The sequence below is a fragment of the Carlito syrichta genome, unplaced genomic scaffold (assembly GCF_000164805.1).
Source record: "Carlito syrichta isolate Samal-C Ts95f unplaced genomic scaffold, Tarsius_syrichta-2.0.1 Scaffold307260, whole genome shotgun sequence".
Lineage (NCBI taxonomy): Eukaryota > Metazoa > Chordata > Mammalia > Primates > Tarsiidae > Carlito > Carlito syrichta.
In genome coordinates, this window is record NW_007251356.1 from 55,702 (window position 1) to 62,805 (window position 7,104).

Genomic DNA, 7,104 nt, shown 5'->3' on the forward strand with positions numbered 1-7,104 from the left:
CGTGTGTTTATAGCAGCATTGTTCACAATAGCAAGAACCTGGAAACAACCATGCTGCCCATCAAAAGAGGATTGGATTTAAAAAATGTGGTACATATACACGATGGAATACTACACAGCCATAAAAAGAACAAAATTATGAATTTCGCAGCAACCTGGATGGAACTAGAGTCTATAATACTGAGTGACCTCTCACAGAAACAAAGATCCGAGTATCACATGTTCTCACTCATATAATGGACCTTGAACATCCAATGTAATACTATAAGAAAATGACTGACGGTACTGGGAAACTATGGGGGGGGGGATGGGATTAACAGTTGCAAATATCTGTCTGGGGATGGGGAAACACCTCTTATCAACAGGGTGCCTGAATGAAATGTAATTGTACACCTAACCCTTAACTGTACCCCACAAAATCATAATAAAAAATATTGATAAAAAAATATTAAAAAAAAAAGAAAGAAAAATGACTACAAACAAACCTAGACTGGAAAACCGGATTAAATAACTAATTTGTCAATGAATTGGCAGAGTGTGTCTCTATAAAATGCAAAAACAACCTAATATCCCCAAATACAGACCACTGTGCTAAATCAATATTTTTTTTAAAGTAAAAAATAGTCCAGAAAACATGGCCTCAGGCCTCAAATAAAACAGGGTTCTAGAAATTGTATCAGTCTGGCCAACAAGGTATCAAAATAGCTGTTTTAAGAAAACTCATCAAATTTCAAGAAAATCCAAACACAATAATCCAGAAATTGAGCATAGAAACTGATAGAAAAAAAAAGAATCAAACAGAAATCTTAGAGCTAAAATAATGCAGCCAATAAAATGAAATATGCAGTAGAGGGCATCAACAACACAACTATTCAAATAGAAGAAAAAAATCAGTAAGGTTGAAAATAAGCTAATAAAACACTGGAAGTAGAGAAAAAAGAATTAGAAGGAATCCATGGGACACCGTCAAGAAACCACATCTTTGTATTTCTAGCATCCACAAGGGATGAAAGAATAGAAAAGGAGTAGCAAACTTACCAAAAAAATAAAATAAAATAATTTTAAAAAACTTTCCAAACCTGGAGAAAGACACAAATATCCCTAGAGTAAGGTAAAAGTCATCAATAAAATGTATCCGAGATAATAAAAACTCCAAGATATATCATAACCAGACTCTCAAATATCTAAGACAATCAGAAAATCCTGAAAGCAGCAATAGAAAAGCAGTCAATGACACAATGACTTCTCAGCAGAAATACCACAGGCCAGGAAAGAGTAGAGTGGTATATTCTGAGTGTTGAAGAAAACAGCTGTCACCAAGTAAACGTTCTTCTGCAAAGCTATTTTTCAAAATTAAAGAAGATATAAATGTGTTCCCACACAATCAAAGGCTGAAGGAATTCACTGCAAACAAAACTGCCCTACAATTGCTTAAAGGATTTCTTGAAATGGAAAGAAATGATGCTATTGTGTAACACAAACCATCAAAAGTATAAAATCCACTGTAAGGAACTATCCAAGCAAATTCAGAGTACTCTAACATGGTAATTGTGGGATGTAAACCACTTGTGTTCATTTTAGAAAGGTTTAAAAAACAAAACAAATAAAAATTGTATATTAATTTGCTAATTATGAAACAATATGAAAAAAGATAAATTATTATGTCACAAACACAAAATGTGGGAGAGAAAAGGAGTTAAAGGATAAATTGTGTCTTCTTTTTTTGCAATACAGTTATTATACATGTAAAATAACTTGTTATAACTGTAAGATGCTCTTTGTAAGCCTGGTAATAACCACAAGTAAAAAAATTTAATAGATTCATTAAAAGTAAAAAATCAACATATTGTGATAGATGAATTCACTTATCTCGCAAAAGAAGACAGTAAGAGAGGAAGAAAAAATAAAGTTCTAGAAAACTAGTAACAATATCACAGTATCAAATCTTTACCTATTAATAATTACTTTTAATGTAAATAAATTAAGTTATCTAATTAAAATATTTACTGTGGTTGAATGGATAAAAAGAGAATAAGACCCAAATATACACTGTCATGAGACTCATTTCACCTCTATGGACATATACAACTGAAAGAAAATAAGTACAAAAAATATTCAAGCAAATACAAATCAAAAGAAGCAGGAGAGTAACTATATATGCATACGTACACTGACAAAATTGCTGGCTGCCACTGCTAGAAGCTCAGCACAAGACACTGGCCACAACCCCAATGTCCCTGGGATTGGGGCTGCCATGCATTTACAAGCACCCAAAGGATAGGCAACCCTACTAATAGTTGTAACCTGGGAGTGAAACATGCACTTTCTAGCCACCTGCCTATGACTGCTGTCTCTAAAAACAACCCTGCCTCCCTCAGCACCATAGCTTCAGTGCGGCTGCTGCCAACTCCCACCCAAGCATCCTGCCAGGAGGCTGAAAATCACGCTACCTCTACCAACTACAGCCATCACTTGCATGCACCACAGGAGTCCTAAGGATAGGCCTGCCCAATCAGCCTCCACCCCCCATCCCTGAATGTGCCATCTGGGGACCTGGGGATTGTCCCCTTTATCCATCACCAGTGTCATTCAAGTACTCCTCCTAGGGAAATGAGGACAGACCAACACAACCTACAGAACCCAACAGAGCTGGCAGCAAACCACATGTGCCATATGTAGATCTGCAGGCTGACCCACTTAGCCCTATGCAGTCACTGTCAACACCAGTGTGAGCCACTTCAGAGCTAGAAATTTTCAAGTCATTACTACCACCATCACCCACATGCTGGCACCCTAGAAGTCTAAGGATACACCCACTTATCCAGTCCACCATTTCCACTGCAAGTAGCAAAGAAAGCCACCTGGCAGCCCAAAAATTGGCCAGCCTGGACCCACTAACACAGGTTCCAGGGTACACTGCACTGAGACCTGAGGACAGGAATATTGGGCTCACTGCTGCCTTCACTGGGGCCTGAGAATTGGCTCATGTGGTATCCCCATCTTGAGCAAAACTTCACCATAATCTTTACTAATAACAAAATCAAAACCACTGAGGAAATCACAGACATCACTAATGGTGTTACAGCCAAAAAGAAAATTAAAAAACTGAAAACAGTAAGCATTACACCAAATGTGTAGATATCAGCATAAGAATACAAGAAAAATAAAAAAGCAAAAAAGAGCAAGGAAATATAATACCTCCAAAGGAATACAATAATTCTCCAGCAACAGATTACTATGAAAAATGGATTTATGAAATGCCAGAAAATGAATTCAAAATAATGATATTAAAGAAGCTCAGTGCCATACAAAAGAATACAGATAAACAATACCAAAAAAAGCACAAAAACAACTTAGGACATGAATAAAAAATTTATCAAAGAAAAGATAAAAAAGAAAAGATAAAAAATCTGAAATAGAATTCATTGAATGAAGTACAAAATACATTTGAAAGCTTCAATAATAGACTAGATCCAGCAGAATAAAGAATTTCAGAATTTGAAAACTGGTCTTTTGAAATAACCACATCAGACGAAAATAACGAAAAAAATGAACAAAGTCTTTGTGTCCTATGAGACATTATAAAGTGACCAATTACTTGAATTTTCAGTGTCCCAGAAGGTAAAGAGAAGTCCAATGGGATAGAAAACCTGTATAACAAAATAATAGCTAAGTACTTTCCAAGTATAGCAAGAGATTTAGACATATAGATACAGGAAGCTCAGAGATACCCACACAGATACAATCCAGAAAGATCTTCTCCAAAGCACATTATAGTCAAACTATCAAAAGTCAAAGACAAAAAGAAAATTCTAAAAACAACAAAAGCATCTCGTCACTTATAAGAGAACTCCCATTAGACTAACAATAGATTTCTCAGAAGGGATCTTATGGGCTAGAAGAGAATTTTATGATATATGCAAGTGCAGAAAGAAAAAAACTGTCAGCTGAGGACACTATCTTCAGCAAATGCAGTGCAAAAGTTATCATTTATAAAGGTGAAATAAAATCTTTCCTAGACAAGGAAATGTTGATGGAATTCCTCACGACTAGATCCACCCTACAGTAGTGCTTAAGGGGCTCCTACACTTTGACAATATCTACCATCACAAAAATATAAGAAACTATAGAACACACTGGTAGCACAAACACATAAATAAGAAAAAAGATTTAAATATTACCGCTAAAGAAAATCACCAGTCCACAATGAAAAAAAAAAGAGAGACATACAGAGAAAAAATTAACACAGCATATACAAAACAACAAGAAATCAGAAAATAACTGGAATATGCCCTTACATACAAAACAGCCTTGAATGTCAACAGATTAAACTTTCCACTTAAAAGATATAGACTGGCTCAATGGATTTTTAAAAATAACTCAATAGGCCGGGCTCAGTGGCTCAGCCTGTAATCCCAGCACTTTGGGAGGCCGAGATGAGTGGATTGTCTGAGCCTGCGGGTTCAAGAACAGCCTGGGCAACTTGGCAAGACCTTGTCTCTACAATAAATCAAAAAGTAGCCAGGCATGGTAGGGCATGCCTGTAATTCTGGCTACTTGGAAGACTAAGGCAGAAGGATTGCCAAAGTTCAACAGGTTGACGCTGGGGTGACCATAAGTGTGCCACTTCCTGGGCAACAGAGTGAGATTCCAACTTAAAAATAAATAAAAATAAATAAATAAATAAATAAATAAATAACTCAATTATATGATGCACATAAGAAACTCACTTGCATATAAGAAACTCTGGGCGACAGAGTGAGACTCCAACTTAAAAAAGTTAAAAATAAATAAATAATAAATAACTCAATTACATGCTGCATATCAGAAGCTCCCCTTGATCGCGCTGAGCCCCCTCTCAGCGGCTAGCGCGGGCACCGCCGGAGACAGGGGGGCCGGGGTCGCCGCCCCCTCAGGAGCCACCATGTTGGTGACACCCCCCCGGACTGAGCGAGGAGGAGGAGGCTCTGCAGAAGAAATTCAACAAACTCAAGAAAAAGGAAAAGGCGTTGCCGGCTCTGAAGAAGCCAAGTAGCAGCAGCAGCACAGCCCGCCAAGGCGGTGTCAAACGCTCACGGTCAGAGCGGCCTGTGGGAGACCCAGCCCCAGCAACAGAGCGGGCAAAGCAGCTGGTGAGGTCAGGAGCCGTCAGGGCCATCAAGGCTGAGACCAAGAACTCAGGCTTCAAGCGTTCTCGAACCCTAGCGGGAGAGTTAAAGGACCCTGAGAAGGGACCAGTCCCCACTTTCCAGCGGAAAGCCGGTCTGCTGACGACGACCTGCGGGAGTCATCCAGACGTCCCCAGAGGAAACCTCCGTTTGAGAGCTTCGTGTCTTCTCGTGATCGGCCTCGAGAACTGGGGAAGAGACAGAGGGCCCAGGGGCTGGTGATGGCCCCCCTCGAAGCTTTGACTGGGGCTGTGAAGAACGTAGTGGTGCCGGCTCCTCAGTCTCTCCTCCCGGAAGCCGCAGCAGGGACGGCAGCCATGAGAGGAACCGGGACAGAGACCGAGATCGGGACCGGGACCGAGATCGGGACCGGGACCGGGACCGGGACCGGGACCGGGACCGAGATCGGGACAGAGACCGAGGTCGAGAGGGCCCTTTCCACGGCTCAGACTCATTTTCTGAACGCTGGACCCTTCGGAAGGGGAATGCTCTCTATGTGTACGGAGAAGACATGACACCCACCCTCCTCCGTGGGGTCTTTCTCTCTCTTTGGAAATATCATGACCTCTTCATGGAGCCACCTAGAAACTGTGCCTTCGTCACCGATGAAAAGATGGAGTCGGCAGATCAGGCTGTTGCTGAGCCCAATGGGACCCAGGTGGAGTCCATACGGCTCAAAGTCAACATAGCCCGCAGACAGCCCAGGCTGGACGCTGCTACTGGCCAGTCGGTTTGGGGCTCCCTCGCTGACCAGAACAGCCCTAAGGGTTGCCAACGGGACAAGAGGACCCAGATTATCTACAGTGATGACATCTACAAGGAAAACCTTGTGGATGGCTTTTAGGGAATGGAGTGGGATTCCTTGTGCCTCATATGTCCCAATGCTGGTCTCAGTAAAACAGAGGTGGAAAAAAAAAAAAATGATCTCACCTCACCTTTGAGGACACATAGACTAAAAGGGATGTAAATAGATAGTCCATGGAAAGAGAAATCAAAAGTGAATAGGAGTAGCCATATTTATGCTAGATAACACAGACATCAAGTCAAAAACAGTAAAAAGAGATAAAGATAGTCATTATGTAAAGACAAAGGGGTCAGTTAGCAAGAGGATATGGCAATTATTAACATATATACACCCAACACTGGAGTACCCAGATAAATAAATATCATTAGATCTAAAGGGAGAGATAGACTCCGATACAATAATATTTTAAGACAGTGGTCCCCAATCTCTTTGGGCATCAGGGACTAATTTTGTGGAAGACAATTTTTACCCAGACTGGTGGGGGGAGGATATATTGAGATGATTCAAGTGCATAACATTTATTGTATACTTTATTGTTATTACATTATGGTATATAATGAAATAATTATACAACTTGCTATTTCAAAAAGAGGTACAGACAGAAGTGGTAAATAAAAGAAGGGCAGGCCACACATGGACTAAAGTAAGTGTCAGAGTCTGACCTAAAGTCTGCCACCAGATGCACTGTACAACTGAAGTACATCAACTCACTTGCCACTCACGATTGAGTTTTGATATTACTCTGAAAGCAATTAATTTATTATGGTCTCTGCATTCAAACCTCACTCCTAATGTTAATCTGTATTTGCAGCCACTCCCCAGTGCTAAATTACCACCTCACCTCCACCTCAAATCATCAGGTATTAGATTCTCATAAGGAGCACGTAACCTAGATCCCTAATATGCATAGTTCACAATAGGGTTTGTGCTTCTATGAGAATCTAATGCCATCGCTGATCTGACAGAAGATGGAGCTCAGGCAGTAATGTGCGCCAATGGGGAGGAGATGTAAATGCAGATGCAGCTTAACTTGCCCACCACTCACCTCCTGCTGTGCACCTGGTTCCTAACAGGATACAGACTGGTTCCAGTTCATGGCCTGGGGGGTTGGCAACCTCAGCTTTGGGACTTA

General features: G+C 40.5%; 1 pseudogene across 1 annotated transcript in view; it reads left to right on the top strand.

Annotated features, from left to right (window-relative positions):
* Window positions 1-6,077, top strand: part of LOC103266656 — a 10,355-nt pseudogene extending 4,278 nt beyond the window's left edge. The window contains exon 2 of the transcript XR_002482320.1: window positions 4,828-6,077. The product of XR_002482320.1 is annotated as a negative elongation factor E pseudogene (transcript). The remainder of the gene's footprint in view (window positions 1-4,827) is intronic.
* Window positions 6,078-7,104: the final 1,027 nt, after the last annotated feature.